Source organism: Octopus bimaculoides, chromosome 2 (genome assembly GCF_046866305.1).
Source record: "Octopus bimaculoides isolate indiv1 chromosome 2, ASM4686630v1, whole genome shotgun sequence".
NCBI lineage: Eukaryota > Metazoa > Mollusca > Cephalopoda > Octopoda > Octopodidae > Octopus > Octopus bimaculoides.
In genome coordinates, this window is record NC_142929.1 from 50519078 (window position 1) to 50544757 (window position 25680).

The 25680-nt window shown below is 37.5% G+C and overlaps 1 long non-coding RNA gene across 1 annotated transcript in view; it reads left to right on the forward strand.

Moving 5' to 3' along the window:
- The window catches only part of LOC106871309 (uncharacterized), a 34697-nt gene extending 28254 nt beyond the window's left edge, over positions 1-6443 (forward strand). Inside the window, exon 2 of the long non-coding RNA XR_016238929.1 lies at positions 6197-6443. This is a non-coding gene — a long non-coding RNA (uncharacterized LOC106871309). The remainder of the gene's footprint in view (positions 1-6196) is intronic.
- Positions 6444-25680: the final 19237 nt, after the last annotated feature.

The following is a 25680-nucleotide window of genomic DNA, read 5'->3' on the forward strand; positions in this document are numbered from 1 at the left end:
GTAATTTTGTGGTAGGGGCTAGTCAATTATATCAACCCCAGTGCTGACTAGTTCTTATTTTATCGACTCCGAAAGGGTGAAAGGTAAAGTCAATCTCAGCAGAATTTCAACTCAGAACATAAAGACAGATGAAATGCCACTAAGCATTTTGTGAAATAATGTGAAATAATAATAATAATTAATTCGTTTTATTGGCCACAAAGGCTAATATCAATTAAAAACATGTAAGGACAAAGACACGATGAAGGTTACAAAAGGTTTTGTCCGAAACACATGCACACACACACACACACACACATACACAAGCCTTGTGGGTGGATTTGGCTGACAGAAACTGAAAGAAGCCCATCACATGTGTGTGTGTGTGTATCCTGTCCTTGACATCATATGAAAGTTGTAGAATAATTGCCACTATCATACAATCATGGGGAAATATACTACCTTGCTTGGAAACAAGTGGGGGTCGGTGACAAACAGAGCATCTGGCCATAGAAAATTTGCCTAAAATAAATTCTGTCCAACCCATGCAAGCATGGAAGAATGAACAATGAAATGATGACAGTGATAGTGATGGGACTTGGTTTAAATGTCTTATTTCTCAGAAAAATCATCTCTCACACACACACACATACACACACACACACACACACACACACACTCCTAACACCCAATGCTTCCCATATGAAACCTGTATGGGAACTCTCAGCATCCCCAAAAGAGTACCACCACTACTTAGGTTAAGTACCATTATATTACATAAAAGGTCAAATAACTATTTTTGTTCATTGGTTTTTGTCTTTCTTTCATGCTATGGGAACATGGAGTAGAGATTAGATAGCAGAGTGGACAAAATAAATAGATGGCAGATGGTCACTCTGCATATACATATATGTATGTCCATAATGCAGACTCATATATACATGAGGTGGTGGTTGACAGCACAAAGAGAAAGAGTAATAGGAGCAGCTGTGCTACTATACTAGGAGAAAGAGAAATAGGGGAATTAAGAGAGACAATCAGTCATAATGATACTGTACGTGACACACAATTATTCTGCTGCCATGCGCATCAAAGGTATGCAGCTGCTATGATACATTTTGTATTTCATAGAAACACTGGCAGGTCATTTAGTTTATTTTTTTAATTACTAAATTAAAAAAAGCTTAGAATAAAATTTTGCTTCTTTTTTTTTGTCAGAAGAAAATAACATTAATTTTCTCACTTAAAATATTAAGAAGTACTATAGTCAAAAGCTTGCATTTGCTGAAAGGGAAATTAATTTTTCTAATTAAAAATTTTAAAAATTTAATAATGAAAAATTTTGTATTTTTAATTCTGAGTAGAACAAGGAATCAACTTAAAACAATAGGTTGAAGATTACCAAAGATCAAGGAAAACTCATGGAATCAATCATCTGTACAAAGAAATTTTATAATCAAGGAATCATTATCTTAAATATATTTCTGCCAAAATTTGAGTGTGCTTAATTTATTCCCTACTCAAATAAACCCCATCTAATTTCTGAGTACTTTCATCATGTTGGCAAAGCTCACTTTGTAACTACATGGTTTCTGGTTCAATTCTGCAGCATGGTACCTTGGGTAAATGTCTTCTATTATTTCCCCAGGTTAACCTTTTAAGTGTTTGGAATCAGGTTGTATGATGATATTGATCATCATCATCATCCTTTAATGTCCGTTTTCTATGCTGGCATGGATTGGATAGTGTGTATTTATGTATGTGTGAATCTTTGCATTTATCACAGACACACATCCTGCCACTTGGCAACCAATGTTGGTCTTTTTACATCCACTTAACCTAATGGTTTGACAAAAGAGACCAACAGAATTGGTACCATACTTTAAAAAAACATAAGTATTGGAGTTGATTTATTTGACTGAAATCCCTTATGGCAGTGCCCCATTATGGTCACAGTCCAGTGTCTAAAACGAGCAAAAGAGAAGAGTTATAAAATGGAATCCAGTTTCCACTGGAGTTCCAAAGAATAGAGATAGTGGTGGTTGTGGTGGTGGTGTTTAGCTCTAAATTAGTCTTGGTTGAACAAACCTGTGGTCAAAATCATTCTAACTATATTGTCCACTGTGTCCTTCCTTTTTGTTACATGACAGTGTGATTTAAGAGAAATTTGCTACTGTTTCCAGCAGGTCAAGTGACCATGTAGAAGCTTCCTTGTGATCAGTATTGTAACCTATTTGTGATAATGTATTTACAGTGGATCAACTTAATGCTGAATTTCTATCAATGAAAATTTTCAATACCTAGCCAATGAGCTCTCAGCAATTTTTTAGAGTCTCTAATGTGTTCTGATAAGTATGCAACAAAAAAAAAATGGGGGGTGGGGGATTGTTTCTTTGAGGTATGATAAAAAAATTTGTCCGGTATTGTTTTGTTCAGATGTTTCTGCTTATGAAATACTTGAGTATGACAATTCTACTGTATTGACAAATAGTCATTCTGCTGACAAGCAAGGTATTGAATTTTAAAGTATTGCAAAACATGCAGTTATTGTTTTCAGTTATATATATATATATATATATATATATATATATATATATATATATATATATATATATATATATATATATATAGCATCTGGCATAAATCAAAAGACGCTTGCCAGCCAGCTACTAATACTTTAAGTTTTTAAATGAGAACAATGTCAAAGTTAGTTACAGCTACACAAATGATAAATATATTTGCAAGCAAGAAGGGTAAATCAAAACAAGCACTGAAGTACTCTGATGTATACACTTAAGCAATGCAGTTTTATACAGCTTAGATGACATTCCAATAAGGTTGCAGAAAAATAGAGAAATGCATGATGACAGCTCGAAGAGACATTTCATTAAAATATGTATGGAATCTGAAGGATTCCATATGTATATTGGAATATTTCATTCAGTAATTTGACATTTTCTATCTTGTTTCAGTCATTGGACTGTGGCCATGCTGGGGCACCAATTTGAAGGGTTTTAGACAAATAAATTGTTCCCAGCACTTACATTTTAAGCCTGGTAGTTATTCTTTCAGTCTTGTTGAGCCTCACTATATCTTCTGCAAGATGTATATATATATATATATATATATTTCATTTAGGCATTGCAAGACTAACAACCGGGTGTAGAACTCAATATACATATGCTTCAGAATGAAGCGTCAATCAAGTACAGAGCTGTGATAAGAAAATGAGATGACAAAAGAATAAACAATCATTTCATTTTTATATATATATATGTGTGTGTGTGTATATATATATGTGAGTGAGTAGACAAACGAAAGAAGGGCGCTCAACACATTTATTGGGAGCTACATGTATGAATCAAAACAGTTTTGATTCGAACTCCTTGGTACTCTGAGTTTCAAGCATGATGCTATTCTTCAAACTCCAATGGCCAAAGATTAGCATCGTGCTTGAAACTCAGAATACCAAGGAGTTTGAATCAAACTGTTTCGATCCACATTATATATATATATATATATATATATATATATATATATATAATATATATGTGTGTGTGTGTGTGTGTCGGAATAAAGTATGCAGTTATAACATGCGTTTTCTCCATTCCTTAAATTTTTAAATATATATATATATATATATATATATATATATATATATATATATATATATATATATATATATATATATATATATATATAGTACCTTAGTGTAATAAATGCTACCACCTCTGACAATGACAATAGAAACTGAATGTAGTTGTATTAGAAGGTTCAAAACCTCACAATGCTAGTAGTTTCATCCTGAGTGAGAATCTTCAGTCCATTTATACATATGTGTGTGTGCCTGTCTATTTCTATATTTACATGTATGAAATATGCTATAGAGAGACTATTAATACATAATATTTTCAAAGCAGGATAGGTGGCTGAAATTTCACTGATCAGTTTATTTTCTGACATCATAATTTTCTCAATAACTCATGTTAAACCTTTTGCAGTTTAATGGCTGTTTATTCCTCTTATTAAATAGCTTTCAGTCATACTGGCCTTGACAGTCACAGTGTTTACATGAAAGCTTCAGTTAAGACAGTTAGTATAGTAGATCTTAAATTATGTTTAATACAGCCATTGAGATATAGGAGGTGATGATATGAATAAGTCACAAAATAAGGGATTTATTTTTATTTTTATGACAAATAAAATTATAATGATTAAAACATGTAATTTGTTTTGACATTTGATAAAGATCTAAGCTTTTACTATGTAATCAATCTCTTAATACTTTTTTTTTCTTGGCCAGAGTACCCAGTCTTACTATGACTTATACTAACATTGACACCTTCAGATGCCAACAAAATGGAATGATTGTTTTTGTCTCTTTTCATTTGTCTACGCTTGTAGATTGTGAACTTTTCAATTGTCCAATTGATTTATTTATTTGTATTCCACTTATGTTCTTGTTAAGTGTCTGGAATAAACAACACAGACAAATTTAAAAGAGAGGAAAAAAAAAAGAAAATTATAATGAAACATAGAAATGGTTTTAGGACTAGAATTTAGAACATTCCACAAAAGTGTGCTCAACCCTAGAGAAAAAATATAATCAGGTTTTGTTCCTTTTTTCCTATTTTTCTTTCTTTCTTTCTTCCCCCACCCCATCTTGTTTCACGATTCTACCCATTCACCTCTTCAAACAATTCAATTCTCAAATCACCCCTCCTCTCAAACAACACATAGCTTACCACCCGGCATTGTTGAATTATTTTAATAGTGTGATGATGTCTATCTAAAGACCAAATAGGCTCATATCTCATCCATGATTTGTGTGGTCCTATAAAAGTTTTGACCACCCACTTGCTTAGAGTATAACCCCCTAGGGCATTAAACATAGATGTCTTGTTTGTGGGGACTGAGAAATAAAGAATATCAGAGTTTAATCAATACTGACTATGAAAGTTCTTGTTTAGACATTTCCACCCTCACTTCATTCCAAATCTTTGTTATCTATATCTACTTACTGTGCACTTGGCCACCTACCCACTTCCCCCCCCCCCCCGTCCTGCCTCATGTATCTCTATCATCTTTGTTGCCTCCTACTTATCAGCCTATTATTTATGTCACATTTTTCATCCAAGCTCTTTATTTCCAATTACTTTTATATTCAATACACCAACTTTTTTGTTCACTTCAACTTTGACACAAAAATAGCTTTGGTAAGGAGGAAAAATCTTGTTTTTGGTTTGAGATCAATGGAAATGGGCAGGTCAGTCCATTTTCTGTCAGTTTAAATCTAAACTTACGAATGGATGCTAACATTAGAGGGCCTACCAAAAATTTACTTTCAGGGAGAAATGTTGTCTAATGACTTAGATTTGAAAATTTTTCTCTAAATATTTACTTTCTCTGCTGATGCTTTTAGACCTTTCATTATAATACCGAATTACCTCTTTCTTGGAGATACTGCCTTATATTTATTAGCTTTTACATTTCAAAGATTTAGAACATAGGAAAAGAAAGTGAAGAGAGATTTGTGTGCATGTGTATTTCAGACAGTGTGAAACATACATTATTATTATTATCATTATCATTATTATTATTATTACTATTATTATTATTATTATTATTATTATTATTATTATTATTATTTACAAGGCAGCAAGGTGGCAGAATTGTTAGCATGCCATGTAAAATGCTTAGTGGCATTTCATTCATCTTTATGTTCTGGGTTCGAATTCTGCCAGGGTCGACTTCGGCTTTCATCCTTTCAGGGTCAATAAATTAAGCACCAGTTGATTACTGGGGTCAATGTAATCAACTTACCCCTCCCCCAAAATTTCAGGACTTGTGCCTATAGTAGAAGGGATTATTATTGTTGTTGTTCTTGGTAATGTAAAAGGAGAAATGGCTCTATACCCCTTTCTTATTTTTTCTGACCAGGCTCCCGTGATTTTATGGGTTTTTCCACGTGTAACCTTTCCTTTTTCGAAGCGCCTCCCCCTTTGGGAGTTCTACTTATTTATTTATCTATTTATTTATTATATCTTTCTCCGTTTTCTTCCTCTGTTTAGACGAACTTTCCTATTCGGACAAAACCTTTTGTAACCTTCGTCCTGTCTTTGTCCTTATATGTTTTTAATTGATATTAGCCCTTGTGGCCAATAAAACAAATTAATTATTATTAACAACTATCTGATGTTTTTGCTTTTTTTTTCAGGTTTGATGACAAACCTCCAAGTTTGGCAGATTTTATCCAGCTTACCAGGTCACTTAGTGATCAAGTACCTATCAACTGGGCCTTTGTGGATAATGGTGAACTGGCATTCTACACATTCCACGGCTTCACTATCCCAAAAGAAACACTCAGTTGAATGTCACTTGTTTTATAATATGTTAGAGCATCAGGGAAACACATTAGGAAGTTCTAATGTATGCATGATGGAAATAAACTATTTTTTCCAAATGCCTGTTGTATGTTTTTTCTTTTTACTTTTTACTTTTTTTATTCTTGTTTCACTACCAGTCAACTCTGGTCAAACAATAGTTAAGCATGTATGAGATTTTAAATTTCAGGACAGCTGCATAAAGAAGTGCCAATCTCTAATTGTGAAGAGGGCCTGTGGAAGAGGCAAACCCAGGAAGATGTTGGATAAGGTGGTGAAATATGATCTTCAGATGTTGAGTGTCACAGAGGCAATAAAAAAAAAGGGGCATCAGATAGGTAATGCATACCCTGCACGCAGATAAGCTTTTTCACAAATTATAGTGTTGCTTACTCATGTTTTTCAATTGAACTGAATTATACTTTTTTTTTCTAAGTATCACCATTATAGGTGAAATTAAGAAATCAACTCATAAACAAAACCCTTGAATCTATCACTGTACATACACACACACAGTCGCATATCTATGCATGTATTTATATATGTGGGTATGTACCCACACATGTCTACGCGCATAGATACACCAAGGTGTATACACACACAAGCGAGGGTCAATTCATATGAAAAAGAAAGTGAACAAAATGAAATACTTATAGAAAATATTACGGAGAATTTGAGAAGTGTTTCACCATTATAGGTATTTACACTCGGATAAAATTAAGAAATCATCTCATAGATAAATGAAACCCTCGAATCTATCACTGTACACACACACACACACATACATATACAGAGTTGCATATCTCTGTATGTATGTATCCACATGTGTCTACATGCATAGGTACACCATGATCCATGCATATGCAGATGAAGGTCGATTCATATGGAAAAGAAAGTGAACAAAACAAAATACTTATAGAAAATATTGCATAGAACTTAAGTGTTTTCAACATTTTTCAATGATGGCAGGTGAATCAAATGTACTGTAGTTCATTGTAGGATATAAATAGTATGACCACTTGCTTATCAAGAAATTTGTAAGTTCAATTTTTTTTTTTTTTTTTTTTTTTCAAGTATCACCATTATCGGTATTTATACTCTAGTGAAATTCACTCTTAAATAAACGTAACCCTCAAATCTGTGTGTCCAATTTCTAATTTTTGCAGACAATATCACTTTTTTTACTTTATTTGACACGTGAGTAGAACTCATGCCTGGAAACCTCACGTCATACTTAGATTGTAGAAAAATATCGATAATAGGGCCCAGCCGATGGATCCGTCTACTACATATTCCTAATATTTTATTTAAACAACCCAAGGGAAATAACCCGTACCACCTGCAGTCTTTAGCAATGCGATCAATATTTGATTCTCACGATCAACCGACCTAATTCTGCATTTCACTACTCACAGTTTTGAACTGCTAAACATTATTATTGCACTTCCTTAATTTGAATCTCTTCATTCATACATTTCTATACCTACATACTTTTTTGAATGCCCATCACTCTGATAATTCTGCATTTTTACAGTTACACTTTCTCCATGACAGAAGATAATTTGTTTTCCACAACATATTTGTAGTGGCTTCATGCAGGCATAGCATGGATTCAATCCTCAATTGCCACTTCAACAGTGCTTTTGTCATGGTAAAACAATAGTTTTTCTGTGAACGACAACCTTCGATGACCTCTCTCACCAACCTCCAAAAATCTCTCCCTCTTCCAGCTGACAGTTTTTGTACTTTTCTGTGACGGAAAATACACCTTTTGTGGCAGTTACAACAAAATTGCTTTCTTATATCAGAATAATAAGGCATTTCAATAGAGTATCTTTATCCCCGGGAATTACCAGGTACACCAGCTAGTATATATACATACATACATATATATATATATATATATATATATATATATATATATATATATATATTTATATATATATATATATATATATATACTTCGATTAGAGGTTGTGTTAACCTCATGAAGGGATGGTTTCATCCAAGGAAATACTGGTTCAATACCTAGTATAATTTTGGGGGAATTAATTTCCTTAAAATAATAGGTATATATATGAAAAACATATAGTTTATATTCATATAAAAGAACACAAAAAAAAAATGGAAATTGGGAAGTTAATGGTTGTTTATTATTAACAGCAAATTTCAGCCCTGGTGGACAATAAAGAAAGAATTATTAACAGCAAATTAATCGTCTTCACTTACAGCTGTTTCAATTAATACTCAGTAAATATTAAATTTATATTTATATGACCTGAGCATTTTCTTCAGGGAGAAAAAAATTTACCCTTGGATGTTTTATGTGTGTTTATGGATTCATTATAGCAGATTGAATGATACAGTTTATGATTTATATTGCTATATGCTTGGGCAAACATACACTGGAATTTTCATTGTCGAAACTGACTGAAAATCCTTTTACTTATTTAATTTATTAGATGTGTGTGTGTGTAAATATTTTACTAGTTTCAGCCATCTCTGAATCTACTAAAATAATTTACTCTTTCAGCCATATATATATATATATACAAACACATACACTCACATGCACACAAACATACACACACACACACACACACACACACGTGTGTATATACGTTCTCTGTGTCACATGCATAGGTGCCTTTTGTGTGACAACTATTCTTATATATATGTGTGTGAGTGGGTGTGGGTGGGTGAATGTATAGGTATGGCTATGTTGTAAAAAAAAGTTTGCTTCCGACTGCATGGTTCTGGGTTCAATCCTGCTGTGTGACACCTTTGGTAAGGCTCTTCTATTACATCCCCAGGCTGATAAAAGCTTTGCAAGAAGATTTGATAGATGGAAACTGAAAGAATACTTTCCTGTATATATATGTGTGTGTATAGGTGTGGCTTTGTGGTAAAAAGTTTGGTTCTTAACCATATGGTTCTGGATTCAATCCCACTCTGTAGCACATTGAGTAGGTATCTTCTATACCCAGGCTGACTGAAGCCTTACAAGAGGATTTTGATAGACAGAAATTGAAAGAAGACAGTCCTCTATATATATGTATATATATATATATATATATATATATATATATATATATATATATACATATACACAACTTTTGTGTGCATGTGTGTCTTTGTGTTTGTCTCTCCACCACTGCTTGACAACAGGTGTTGGTTATGTTTGCATAAGTCGCGATGACTCTGTGGTTCGGTAAGAACCATGAACTGCCAGTCTTTAAAACAAAATAAGTACTGGGGTCAATTCAGTCAACTAAATGTATTACAAGGCAGTGCCCCAGTATGGCTGCAGTCCAGTGAGTGAAACACAATAGCTAAAAGATAAGCCTATGAGAGAGTCTCCATGTGGACACGTAACCTGCTGAAATAGTGCTACATTTTTCCTCTCAAAGTACATTCACCATCTTCAGAAAAGAAGGCTATATTAGAGATTGGTCTTGGAGACATTATACCTGGTTTAAAATAAATACATAAATAATAATATAGGCGCAGGAGTGGCTGTGTGGTAAGAAGATTGCTTACCAAACACATGGTTCTGGGTTCAGTCCCACTGTGTGGAACCTTGGGCAAGTGTCTTCTACTATAGCCTCAGGCTGACCAAAGCCTTTGTGAGTGGATTTGGTAGACAGAAACTGAAAGAAGCCCATCGCATATATGTATATATATATATATATATATATATATATATATATATATATATACATATATATATATATATGTATGTTTGTGTGTCTTTGCTTGTCCCCCCAACATCACTTGACAACCGATACTGGTGTGTTTATGTCCCTGTAACTTAGCGGTTCGGCAAAAGAGACCGATAGAATAAGTACTGGGCTTACAAAGAATAAGTCCTGGGGTTGATTTGCTCGACTAAAGGCAGTGCTCTAGCATGGCCGCAGTCAAATGACTGAAACAAGTAAAAGAGTAATAAATAGATAAATAAATAAATGAATAAAGATTTTCATAGCTGGAATGCCTTTGATCATAAGTATCCTTGATCAAGACTGACTCTGGACTAAACAGCAACATAAATGGAATGACATGTTCTAAACTGATAATATGAAAAAGGATACACATTTGGCTAGGCAAGGGTTTATTATCTCTTCTCTACAACGCCTACCAGCTCAATATATTAAGAAAAAATATCATGATGTATGAGCAGAAATGAAAGAGGCGTGGCTGCAAATGGTTTTGATATGTGATAAGGGTGAATGCTGCTTGCCTGCCGACCAGGGTTGTGAGGAGAGCCAATCAGTTAACCAACCAGCCAGACGATATATTAGGAACCCGAAGAAGACTTAGAAAGAAAGGTGTTGAGAAATTAGAATATATCTCAATGGAATCAACAAATTGGCAGTGACAAAATTATCCAGCTTATATCAACATGAAGAGAGTATTGACATGAATATGATCATGGGGTTTGAATAAAATGGTACGAGAAATCTTCTGCCCAGTTGTGGTCAGTGTCATTAGCAGCGTTGGTTGTGTGTACACATATCATGTGGAATAAAGATTATGTGATATATTGTCATGAAGTTTTTGTCATCAGGCAGACTGGATTGATATACAAGCGAACTGACATAAAATGGTTAAGGTTTGTTATGATTATGTGTATTATATGTATATATGCACCTGTGTTATGTGCGAGAATGTATATATATGTGTGTGCACATATATATATATGTGTGTGTGTGTATGTATGCATTGTATATCTGTATATACATATGCATGTGTGTATGTATGTATGTACATATATACATATATGTATGCATGTATATAAATGTGTATGTATATATATGTATACATGTATATGCATATATATGGGCATGCATATAATTATATACATATATAAATGTATATTTATATGCGTGTGTTTATATATGTCAAATAAATATATACATGTATATATATGGGAGAATATACAAATAATAACAACAGACGAGGACAGGTGGTGTAAATAACAAAAGGATATATTAGTATGACGCTCGGGAATACGGAAAGTCTTTGACATTTCGAGCTACGCTCTTCAACAGAAAGAATACGGAGACAAGGAGAAAAACACGGAGAAAAAAAATTGAATAGTGTTCAGTCAACGGTCAATCATATGTCAAATAAATATATACATATGTATATATATATGTATGAATATGTATATATATGTATGTATATATAGATACATATATGTGTATATATATATATATGTTTATATATATATGTGTGTGTGTGTATGTACATATATATATGTGTATATATATATATATATATATATGTATATATATATGCATGTATGTATGTATATGTGTATATATATATATATATATATATATATATATATATATATATATATATATATATATATATATATATATATTGATAATACTGAAACTCAAGAGATGCTTGTTTGTACCCGAAATATCTCAGAAATAGTATATTTTGTCTTGATTTATTTTGTGTATTTATTTTCATACTTACCATCGGCAGTGCAGTACAAATGTTTGTGATATTTGGACCTCTATTTATTAATGAAAATGATTAAACACACTCTTTGTTTGTTATTGCTTGATGAAAAAAACATGGCTTCCATGATGTGAATATGCATACACACATACAGAATACATTCACATATATCGAATGTCATGGTATGCCAATCAACACAAACACACATTCTTTATCTATGATATATATAGACAAACATAGTTTTCACGCTCTCTATGAAAGAAGAACATTGACTTTATGGCATACACATCATCATCATTTAACACCTGCTTTCCATGCTGGCATGGCTTGGACAGTTTGACTGAGGACTGGTGAGCCAGAGGCTGCACCAGGCTCAATCTGGTCTTGCAAAGTTTCTACAGCTGGATGCCCTTCCTAATGCCAACCACTCCGGGAGTGTAGTGGGTGCTTTTTATGTGACACCAGCACGAGAGCCAGTCAGGCGGTTTTGGCAACGACCATGCTCACACACAAAAGGTGTTTTTACGTGTTACCTGCACAGGTGCCAATCCATGGCCTTGGCAATGATCATGCTTGAATGTGCTTTTAACATTTCACTGGCACGAGAACTAATCAGGTGGTACTGTCGGTCATGTCAGTGATTTTGGTTTGTTTACACTTGCCTCAATAGGTCTTCACAAGCAAAGTTCATTGTCCAATGAATGAGGGGTACTCATAAGTGGGTCGGTTACACCCCACTTTCGGATGTGCTTTTAATGTTCCACTGGCATGAGTGCCAATCAGGCGGTACTGTCATCGGCCATGTCAGCAATTTTGAGTGGCCGTTGCCAGTACCGCCTGACTGGCTCCTGTAGGATTTTCGAGCGAGATCGTTGCCAGTGCCCCTGGACTGGCTTGTGCGGGTGGCACATAAAAGACACCATTTCGAGCGTGGCCGTTTTCGTGCGGGTGACACGTAAAAGCACCCACTACACTCTCTGAGTGGTTGGCGTTAGGAAGGGCATCCAGCTGTAGAAACTCTGCCAAATCAGACTGGAGCCTGGTGTTGCCATCCGGTTTCACCAGTCCTCAGTCAAATCGTCCAACCCATGCTAGCATGGAAAGCGGACGTTAAACGATGATGATGATTTCACTTGCTTCAATAGGTCTTTGCGAGCAAGGTTTATTGTCCAATGAATGAGGGGTATTCATAAATGGGCTCGTTACACCCACTGGCATAGGCCATGGGCTATGGTCTCACTTGGCTTGTCGGGTCTTCTCAAGCACAGCATATCTCCAAAGGTCCCGGTCACTAGTCATGCTTCACCACCTCATCCCAGGTTTTCCTGGGTCTACCTCTTCCACAGGTTCCCTCAATTACTAGGGTTTGACACTTTTTCACACAGCCGTCTTCATCCATTCGCAACACATAACCATACCTGCGCAGTCGTCTCTCTTGCACACCACATCTGATGCTTCTTAAATCCAACTTTTCTCTCAGAGCACTTACACTCTGTCAAAATGCAAAAGAAATATGTAAACTGGTTTTATTAACTGAATTACTTTAAAGATGGGAAAATTTGTATTCTCATACTGCAGATTTCCACTCATACTTCAAGACAAAAATTTGCACGAGTCTCGGTTGATACAGCAAATTACCTGAACCATAGGGCACTTGTACTGCAAGGTTCTACTATATATATATATATATATATATATGTGTGTGTGTGTGTGTGTATGTATGTATATATATGTATGTATATATATATATATATATATATATATATATATATATATATATGGGAGAATGTACGAAAAAACAACAACAGACGAGGACAGGTGGTGTAAATAACAAAAGGATGTATTAGTATGACGCTCGGGAATACGGAAAGTCTTTGACGTTTCGAGCTACGCTCTTCAACAGAAAGAATACGGAGACAAGGAGAAAAACACGGAGAAAAAAAATTGAATAGTGTCCAGTCAACGGTCAATCATAATAATGGCTGATCTTAACAATGGCTGACCGGAAGTTAGAAATTCTTTTTTCAGGAGAGCTAAGAAAAGGGGGAGATAACAAACGGTGATCGAAGAACGAGGGGCTGTGTATGGGAGATAGAATGCTGGTGATCTTGACGTATGTAGTGTGAAAATGGGGAAGGGAGAAAGCAGTTGGTCAGTTGTAGTGTGTGCGTGGTGTGATGCGAGGGTATTGGTGTGGTGTGATGTGAGGGTGTTGGGTGGTGGGGAAGGCATGGGTGGAGTGTGGGTTAGGCTGAGGGTGGGGTAGAGGTAAGGAATTGGATGGGGTGGAGTGGGAAGGTAGAGTAGGAGTGTGTTGGGGTGTGGTGGGATAAGCTTATGAAGGGGGAAGAGGAAGGTGGATGTAAGAGAGGGGAAGATGGGTATGGGAGGGGAGAGAAAGCGAGGAAGAGAGGAGAGAGGGTGGGTATAAGAGAGGGAAGGTGGATTGAGAGAGGGGGAAGGTGGGTATGGGGGGAGAAAGAGGGGGAAGGTAGGTATGGGGGGGAAGAGAGTGAGAGGGAAGAGGGGTATGGGGGGGAGAAAGAGAGTGAGAGAGAGTAAGGGTGAGAGAGTAAGAGTGAGAGAGGGGGGAGTACGAGAGAAGAGAGTGAGAGAGAGTAAGAGGGAGGAGAGAAAGAGTAGGGGTGAAGAGAAGTAGGAAGAGAAGTTGGAGTGAAGAGAAGTAGGAGTGAAGAGAAGTAGAGGTGAAGAGACGTACAAAGAAGTAGGAGTCGGAGCAGGAGGGGGTGGGGGATGGGGAGAGATGGGTGGGGGATGGGGAGAGATGGGTGGTAGGAGGGAGGGTGGGGGAGAGACAGGAGGAGGGGGTTAGATGAAGAGGGGAGGGGAGTTGAGCCCATGTGGCGCAAAGGAGCGGAGAGAGAAGATTAATCCCTGTTCACGGCGCAAACGGGAGTCCGGATGGCCCCTGTGCATGGACAATCCAAACACAGACAGGTGTTGCTGCAAGGAGTGGCCGGCAGAGCGGAAGTGGCGTGACACCGGGGTGTCATTGTCAACGTTGATGTCTCGGAGGTGTTCCGCGAATCGATCGGCCAGGCGGCGCCCCGTTTGTCCGATGTACAGAGAATGGCAGAGAGAGCAGGAGAGGCAATAGATGAGGTTGGTAGAAGTGCAGGTGAAGGAGTCGGTGATGTGATAGGGTCGGTGATGGGTGCTGGTGAGGAGGGTGGTGTTGGAGAGGTAAGGGCAAGTGCGGCAGCGTGGGCGGGAGCAGGGGAACGAGCCAGGTTGGGAGGTTGGGTTGGGGAAGAAGCTGTGGACCAAGATGTCCCGTAGGTTGTGGGCTCGTTTGAAGGAGGGGAGGGGTCGATTAGGGAAGATGTGGGAGGTGGAGGGGTCGGACTGGAGGCGCCGAAAAGCTCGGAGAATGGAGCGTTGGAGGGGTAGGGTGGTGGGATGGTAGGTGAGGGGAAAAGTGAGGCGGGAAACGGCAGGGCGGGTTCGGGGGGAGAGAGCAGATGCACGGTCCACAGAACGTGCTCTGGCAAGGGCGGTGTGGATGGTGGTGGGTGGATATCCACGCAGGCTAAAGTGGTGAGCCATGAGTTGAGACTGAGTCTCAAAGTCATGGCTGTCGCTACAAAGTCTGCGTAGACGGAGGAATTGGGAATAGGGGATGGAAAGTTTTGTGTGTCTAGGGTGGGAGGAGGAGAAGTTGAGATAGGAGTGTGAGTCTGTGTGTTTGTAGTGGATGGAGGTGCTAAGGGCGGAGTGGAGGATGCTGACCGAAATGTCGAGAAAGGGGACAGAGGTGTCAGAGACAGTACAGGAGAAGTGGAGGGCAGGATGGAAAGATTGAACGAAAGAGAGGAACGAGTCAAGATGTTCGCGGGAGAGTGAGGTGGCACCGATACAGTCGTCGATATACCGACCGTATAGTTCGGGAGTAGGACCAGTAAAACTGGAGAATATTTGGGCCTCAACATAACCAACGAAGAGGTTCGCGTAGTTGGGGCCCATTCTCGTCCCCATGGCCACTCCCGATTCGTGCTGGTAGATATCTCCCGCGAACGAGAAGCAGTTGAGAGATAGGACAAGTTCGGCCAGACGAATGAGTGTGGAGGTGTCGGGTTGTGGGTTGGGGCGTTGGTCTAGAAAAAACTTCAGGGCACGCAGCCCCTCGTCGTGAGGGATCACTGTATAGAGGCTCTGGATGTCTAGAGTGAAGAGAAGCTTAGAAGGGCCGGGAGGGAAAGAGAAAGAGTTGAATAGACGAAGCGCGTGGTTAGTGTCATGAATGTGGGAAGGGAGAGAAGCCACTAGGGGGGCGAGGACACGGTCTAGGTATTTTGAGATAAGCTCGGTGGGGCAGTTGCAGGCGGAGACGATGGGGCGGCCAGGGTTGTTCGGTTTATGGATCTTGGGGAGGAAGTAAATGGTGGGGGTGCGTGGGGTGCGAACAATAAGGTTGGAGGCGGTGGCGGGGAGACAGGAGGAGAGGATGAGGTCATGGATAGTGGAGGACACAGTCTGTTGGTTGCTGGGCGTGGGGTCGGAGGGCAGAGGGCGGTAGAATGAGGTATCTCGAAGTTGACGGAGAGCTTCGGCTGAATCATTAGCACACCAAACAAAATACTTAGTAGCATTTTGCTTTTCTTTTACATCCTGAGTTCAAATTCCACCCAAGGTCGACTTTGCCTTTTATCATCTTGGGATTGCTAAAATAAGTAGCAGTCAAGCACAGGGGCTGATGTAAGCATCTAGCCCCCTCCCCCAAAATTTCAGGCCTTGTGCCTACAGTAGAAAGGAATATCTGAAGCTAAGCAGTGAGCTAGCAGAGTCTTTAGTGTGTCAGAAAAAAAGCTTAGCAGAGTTTCTTCCAGTTCCTTACATTCTAATTCCAAACCCTACCGAAGTCAGCTTTGCTTTCCATCTCTTCAGGGTCGATAAAATAAGTCCCAGTTGGGCACTAGAGTTGAGGTAATGAACTTGTCCCTTTCCTGGAAAATTGTTGGTATTTGACCCTGCAACAGACCAGCATCTCATTCAGGAGAAATGTTGTGAACTCTATCAGTTATACACTATGGGATATGAGTAAACAGTTTTATAAGCCCTAGGGACCAAGAGAATTGTGTGTGTGTGTGTGTGTGTGTGTGTGTGTGTGTCTGTGTCTGTGTGTGTGTGTGTGTGTGTGTGTGTGTGTGTGTGTGTGTGTGTGTGTAAACTAATATGGGAACATTTTGTAAACAAACTTATAAGTGCCACATGTGTCATGATGTTAACTAATGTGGTCCCTTTAACAAGTAAAATGATTTTTCTAATTAAGACACAATACCAGCAGTTTTAAGGGAAGCTGGTTAACTGATACCATTGAGCCTAGCACTTGACTGGTACTTTATTTCATCAACCCTAGACGAATGAAAGGCACCAAAACATAAAGTGTCGAAAGAAATATTGCAAGGTTTTTTTTCTGACTCTCAAACAATTTTGGCAGCTCACCACCTAAGGTTGATTCAAGGCCAGAATTGTGAAGGAAAGAAATGGTCAGTTAAACTGGTCTGAGATAACTAGCACAGCATGAGCCCCAGTTCTGACACCACTGAATGGGTAAATTTTTTCTCTGTGAGTAAAATTTGGTTGATGGAGACTGTAAGGATGCCAATTGAGTAGATGAAAGGCCCAGCCTGATCATGCTGATTTTGCCCAAGAATTGTTTTAAGGACATACAATGTCTGTGGAATGTTCATCCATTTATGGTTAGTTCAGTTGATCAAATATATTAAGTGAATGAAATCAATAAAAATACTTTATTTTCTATATTGGCACTTCAAGAAACATGAAATGTAAAGTTAACCCCAGTAAGATTTTACTAAGGTTTACTGCTATAAGACCAAAGGAACCATTAAGGATATGAAGACACAGAAAATAGCTTGGCCATCAGGGATAGTTGCTGAAATACTGGAAATATCCAGCAAAGCAGTATATGTAATGTCAGTCACATTGTCAATAACATGGTAGAGAGAGAGAGGGTGAGAGAGAGAGAGGTGTTATCAATAATAACTGGAGCAACAGTATGATTGTCAACTGCTACAAAGAGATTGTCTTGAATGAAGCAACTAAGTAGGTAGTAAATTAATGGACATGATTCTTTGAAATTTTGCCACAAGGACAGTAATTTTGAGGGGAGGGGTAAATTGTTTACACTGATTCCAGTGCTCAGCTGAGACTTATTTTATCAATCCTGAAAGAATAAAAGGCAAAGTCAACCTCAGTGGAATTTGAGCTCAGAATGTAATACTGCTAAATATTTTGTTTGACGTCCAAGCGATTCTGCCAGCTTGCCTCTTTAACACAGCTACTTTGGAAGAAAGTTAACATTTATATTTGTCCTAGTTAGAATAATGGGAGAAATAGGTAAGGTGTCACTAAAGTTGAATAAAGCTGTCAGTTATATCCTTCCATATATCAGGCACAACTTCAAGAAAAGTGGCAAAGAAGAGTTAAATTCAGGAATTACTGCTTGTCAGTATCACAACTTAAAAAGAAAGTGCTTCTATATCATGTTTCCATCCATCCACCTTGTATAAGCTGAAGCTGACGACATCATACATAGTATTTCATCATATATTTTTTAATCAATCAATACATGTGTCTTTTTTTTTTTTTTTTCTGAACTTTGAATGAATTCTTAAAAACACAGAATATAAAATAGTGGAAAGAAACACCGATTAGACTGTCAAAATCTAGAGGGAAATTGGAAAAACATCAAAAATGTATTAGTAGAAAAAATTTCCTTTCAAAAACATTTTAAAAACTGCCATCTTTATATGACATAGTGAACTAGTTTCTAAATATAGTGTTCTAAAAGATTAACATGCAAATCTGTTGCAATTTTAGATTAAAGTTGGAGTCATGATGTAAATACGTTCCCAAATTACATATTCTTCAGTGGAAATAAATATCTTAAAACCATTCATTAACATACTTTGAAAAAAAATATCATTGCTTGTGTGTCTGATTTACTTTCTAAAATCAGATATTAAAATTGATGGCATTTTTTAAACTGTAAGTTTATTGTTTCTTTTGTAGCTGTTTAGCTCCGGATCAAGCAGACTTACATTACAATCTAAGAGATTCATGCCATCACCATCCCATTTATATATGTATATAAAACCTAAGAGTATCAATTTCGTAGGATGAAAGGTAAATCGACCTCAGCAGTATTCGTAGTCAGGAAGAGTAAGGCTGTGATTTGACAGAATAGGCAGTGTCGTAGACAAAAGCAATGTTTTATAGTGTTTAGTTGTTCCTTTATGGACTATGTTCAGATCCCAAAGTCAACTTCTCTTTTTATCTTTCCAGAACAGATAACGTAAGTACAAGCAGTGAACTAAAGCCAACATAATTGACAGAAAGCTTATATACATCATCTTTACACGATGGCCTGGCAAGCTGTTCAATAATGGATAGCTGCAGAACAATGCACAACTATGGAAATGAGAGACACTACACCTGAAGAGTTGCACGAATGAAACACTGTTGGTTGTATGTTGTCCGAAAAAATAAACGTCAGAGAGCAAAGTAATGTAACTAAATACCACAAGGTATTTTTGCTTAGATCTACAAATTCTAGGTACCACTACTTTTATCAAAATTGTAATGAAACCATCGGATCTGGTGCATAATTGCAGTCCATCACCTATGAAGTAAAATCAATGTACTTCAATCTAATTATAGACACCCCAAACATAGTGAGAATAATTTTAATTTATTTCATCTTTATCTTAAAGTTTGTTAATTTTCTTTACTATATAGGCGCAGCCTTGGCAGTGTGGTTGGAAGTTTGCTTTCCAACTAGATGGTCTTGGGCTCGATTGCACCGCGTGGCACAAGTAGCTTCTACTGTAGCCTCGTGCCAACCAAAGACTTGTGAGTGGATTTGGTAGACAGAAACTAAAAGAAACCCATGGTGCGCGCGCGTGTGTGTGTGTGTGCGTGCGTGTGTGTGTGTGTGTGTGTGCGTGTCTCTTTGTATTTGTTCCCCACCACTGCTTCACATAGGTGTTGGTTTGTTTACATCCTTTTAAATTAGCGGTTCGGCAAAAGAAAACTTATAGATTAAGTACCAGACTTGAAAAAAAAAAGTCCTGAGGTTGTATGTTCGACTTGTAGCTGTGTTTCGAAACGAAGCCGTCAGGTAACCAACTGGTCGTACATCACGACTGTACCACATTAGTTTCACGTGATCAGTCTATTAGGCAACCAATTAGCGTTATAACAGCGCATGAGCCAATCTTCGAGAATGTTCTTGTTGTACCCCATATAAAATCGCTTTTGGAGCCCGCACTCTTTGCAGGATATTGAGAGCGACCAACTCATTCACACGTCTCGTGTCTTGCCATGCAGAATGTTAAGGCAACTGAAGCAATACGTGCCTCCATTCTTACTACATCAGACAAAATCAAGGTATTTGTGCAAATAACTCCAAGCAGTATACCTGTCCCTGTATGTAATTATTGTTGTTGCTATTTGTAAAAGGCAAGCGCAGTTTGACATTATGTACGATAATGAAATCTTCTATTACATGTTCGCGGATGTTTTTCAGTTACTTCTACACGCAGCCCAAGAAACATATTTTCATTTATCCGTTCAGCAGTCAACACCACAGCCGCAACCAATACAAACCACCCAAGCGACAGACTAAGCCTTTCAAAATGGTGTTTCAGCATGGCTGCAGTCCTGTGACTGAAATTGTTAAAGATAACTTTCTTTATTAGCCACACAGGGCTGAATACAGATGGGACAAATACAATGTAGAGCTTTTCTTTTTTTCGTGTGGGAGCGAAAACAAAGTAAAAAAAACAAAAGTAGGGACAACGATCGAAAGGAATCGACGGTCAGGCGGTAGTTGATGACGGATGCGATGTACGCGTTCGCCACCTCTGCCCGACCTTTTAGGGACAGCTTCCTCTCGGACCATTGCCGGTAGAGAGTGGCCACCCTACTCGTAATTTCGTCCTAGTTCTTCTCCGTTTGCAGGTCCGGAAATTGTTAAAGATAAAGATATTCTGCTGTAGTTTCTACCCTGTTTAATGCTCAATATCTTTTGTTAAGAGACAGCATGACTTAAGAGCTCCCCGAATTCTTTCATCTTCTTTGATCATCCAAAATTAACAGATTTAAATATTTAAATCTGAGTTGTTTTACAGTAAACGCAATTCTGTCTCCCTGAAAATATATACAAAACGGATATAGTCATCAATAAGAGCCGGCTTTACACTGAATTTCAATATTCTTGTAGAAGACGGGCCACCCTGATATACTTTCTGTAGATAAAGTGGTGGAGATTGTTGTTTCTGCCTCTTTTTTTACATTAACCACCAACGTAAAGTGAGCCTCATTTCTATAGTTAAACCTCACATCCGACTACTTTTAACTCAACGAGGTTTTCAATGGCGTTTAGTGATCTTAAAATTGTACATAAAAGTATTCTACTTTATATTTTGTCGCTTTTGCTTTTATATATGTATCTCTATCCTTAAACCTTTCCTATTCTTTATCTCTCTTCAAATGTTTAATTTTTGCAGCTCAGATTGTTTTTATTCCAATACACTGACAATATCTCCTCCTACATCATTCACACGGTCTCAGTGTTCCTTACTATACAACCAATCTTTCCAATCACTCAGCCTATAAAAAGAAAACACAAAACCAATGTTGAAATGTATATCGGCGAAAGAAAAATCTCAACACATCTTCCTCATACGTGTCTGATACAGCCACTATATTTCAACTGGAGGCTAGCTAATAAGGATTTGATTTCAGTTCCATTCTTAGTTTTCTAAAGAAATATATAAAGATTTTTCTTTTTTTTTCGTTTTGTTTTTAAGCTGATAAAGCTATCAACAAAGTCTTACATTTTAATGGCATCCTATAAACTAGCCCCTGGAATCATTAATTTTGAATCAAATCCGTAAACAATATATTCTTTTAATGTTGACATTAACATCATCACTGCGAATGTCACCATCACCATCATCACCATCCTCCCCCTCCTTCTCGTCATCATCGTCATCATCGTCATCATCATCATCATCATCATCATCATCATCATCATCATCATCATCATCATCATCATCATCATTATCATCATTGTAGCTTGTCAGCTTGATGGAATCGCTATATTTTTTGAAAGATTATTTGGATGTTTATCTATTTGGTTGCACCCGTGAAAATTTTAAAATTTAGTGTATTGATGTAATTTTCCACGTTGAATCTCAGGGGCCAATTCACTTCTTCCAGAAAATATCTTTAAAAAAGTAACAGAGGTTTAAAATTTGATAATTTTTATTCAACCAGAAAACGGGATTTGGGAGCTATCATTTTGTGCCTGACAGCATGTGTTGTCAACTGAAACATTGGCAGAATTCTGCTTTATGCACGCCATAACTCCTCATAACTATTTATCTGTTGGAATTTTCAGAAATGTTTGGTGAATTTGTATTCTACACACGAGAATTCATACGATTATGCAAAAATAATTTGTACGTGATTTAAGGCCTATTTAACTGTTATTTTTAGCACAGCTCACGACCACCTGTGTTTTAAGATTTAATAAGTGAAAAATGACCACGTGGGTAAGCAGCTTCATGACAGCTCGGCTTGTTACTATGGAAACAGACAATTATATATCAGTGGCTTTCGATTGGCTTTAAAATAAGCAAAACTTGAAAATCTAAAAGATATTAAGTTTTTATTTATTGATTTATGGTGAAAATGAATCTCTTGTCAATGATTACCATATAAAACAATATGAACACATCAAATATGAAATCAACTGGAGCAAAAATTGAAGAAATTGAAAAGTGGCAGCCAAACAGAAAAGATCCCATTATTCTATTAATCCATCTCAATATTTTCGTTAACGTACTTTACTTTAACGTACTTTACTTTAACGTACTTTACTTTAACGCCTATACTTTAATTAATAAATCTACACTACATTTTAATGATTAATTCCTGGCGAACGGATATTCTTTAATCCTTGTAAATAAATATACAACTAATTTGGAGAAAAAATTCTGTTATGAACCGATATTATCTTCTCCAAACTTCAACACTTTTTCTCTTTTAGCAGCTCTCCCTCTCCTCCTCCTTCCCCTTTACTCGTCCCCAGCTTCCTCTTCCACCTCTCTTTCCCCCCTTTTACCGCAAAAGTATTGACATTTGTTCTTGTATATACTCTTGCTCGTTGACTTCAACAACTATTTAAAAAATTCTAGTTTTACTTTTTATTTCTGTTCTAAATCTAAAATAAGTTAGGATTGCTACTGCCGTTTTCAACTATGTTGAACTTTTGAATATTTCTCTCATTATTAATAGAATTATGGCTTTTTTTTTCTCCAGTATGACTACCTGCTTTGAAACAGTGCAATGTCATGTAGACCTTATGAGATAACGATGTTTAGAAATGTCTAAATACAATATTCAACAAAAGCGGTTTGTTACTGACAGTCACTCCGAAAATGTTAGTCCTTATTCGACAGCTATGCTTATAAAACATCCACTACAATATTTAACAAAAGCAGTTTGTTACTGATAGTAATTCTATTCAGAATTTGTCAGTAATAGAGGGTAAACCCTGATAACTAATTACTGAAAAGATAGGAACTCATCTGTTTGACTAACACTTTTAAAAAGATTTTAATGAAGTGAAAATTTTGGTATATTCTGCCAATGTTTCAGTTTGGTATATTGATGTAATTTTCTGTGTGATAACTGCGTAATTTTCTGCGTGATAGCTGCTCAAGCATTTCCCTTCCTCGGTTTGAATTCCCTCGTTTGTAAGTCACTCTTCAAAACATGCAGGACCGTCTCGTCGTCCTGCGTGCATCTCGGACATGCACGGCTGACGGTACTTCTGTGCCTGTAAGGTTTATCTTGAACAGGCAAAGCTCATCGGTAGCACTGCCAAGCCAGAGATTTTTGGGAGATTATCCATCGGTCCCGGGCCGAGAGTTCCCCGGAAAAGAGCGACTAGTTGACTTTCTTCGATGCCCAAGGTCTCTCCCAAGAACATCGTCACACTTTTCCTCCACTAATTCTCTATAAAAAGCTAAAGTGAATGTTCCACCTATCGCAGTATTGATTGGTTGAGGGCTTTGAGCACTTGAAGACATTAGACTTTCCAAATGCTCCCCACCGTCTCTGTTTTACCGAGGACTGCAGTTTCGTTTAAGAAACTAGCTGCGGAAATACGTGTCTGGCGAACGATGATCATACCTGTTCACCGTCAATAAAGCACTGGAGATGTAGCCTCAGCGCATGTCTGCACATCATCAACTACGGCATGCCCAGGCCACCATTCTGCGGGTATCGACAGCAGATCGACCACCTGACCATCGGGACGAGTCATTTCCATAAGAAGCAGAAGAGTATACGCTCCAGCGTAATCAGACAGTGGCCAGAACAAGGCACGATGGTCAAGCGATAGATGATGGACGCGATATACGCATTAACCACCTCTGCCAGACCTTTCAGGGATAGCTTTCTCTCAGTCCATTTCTGGGTGAGAGCAGTCCCCCTGCTCGTTGCATTGTTCCAGTTTTTGTCCATCTGGAGGTTCAGACTGAACCAGACTCCGAGCAATTTAACCAGTCCGTCCGTCCAGTGCCCAACGACGCAGTTGGACAGCATGGACTTTCTTCACCAGATGCCGAGCCGCAAGCCCATTGATTTTTCCTGGTTAATCGTCGCTCCTGAAACCGCCTTGTAGTCCCTGAGAGCGGTACCGATCATTTCTATGTGTTTATTATACGACACCACTACGATAATGTCGTCGGCATATGCCGACACGCATCTCCCACATCCTAGATCACGCGGGATGCCTCTCAACGCCTCCAATTTGTGTAGTTGTGGCTCGAGAGTCAGTACATGTAAGAGAGACGAGAGGGGGTAAACTTGCCGGACCGAGTGCATGATGTTGAACGGCTCTGATGGGTGACCGTTCACTCTGACCACTTAACAGATGTTGCGGATCTTTTTTAAAACGGGGGCCACATTTTTCATTAACGAAACACTTTGAAACTTGGAACACTGGTAGAATGTGTCATATAAAACATCTTTTTCTCTTAGTCTTCTTTAAAAAAAAAAGAAATCCATAACTTATTCCATGTTAAAGTTGTCGTATTTCTGTAATTTCAACCAATCACTGACGTCCATTCAGCCAGTGCCGACTACATAAACAAACGATTCTGAAACAATTAACCTTAACCCTAACCTTAGGGTTAGGGTTAGGGTTAAAGCAAATTTAAAATGAAAAAAGCAAATAAAACGAAGGTATGGAGATTAAATACGCTTTACATCGCTTAATCAGCCAAAGGAGTAAATATAAACAACTGAATACTTGTCAGTGATTGGTTGAAATTATCGAAATAAAACAATTTTTTACATGAAATAAATTCGAATACAAAAATATTTTTTCTGTTCTATAACACAAAATAGATAAGTATACGAAGTTTGAAAGTCTTTCCGTACCAAAAACACTACGTAAAACATTAATGAAAAATGTGGCCCCCGTTTTAAAATAGATCCGATGTTGCTATACATTGAAGCGATCCAGCATAATAATAATAATAATAATAATAATAATAATAATAATAATAATAATAATAATAATAATAATAATAATAATTAATTCGTTTTATTGGCCACAAGGGCTAATATCAATTAAAGACATATAAGGACAAAGACAGGACGAAGGTTACAAAAGGTTTTGTCCGAAAAGGTAGCAAAGTTCGTCTAAACAGAGGAAGAAAACGGAGAAAGATATAATAAATAAATAGATAAATAAATAGATAAATGAATAAGTAGAACTCCC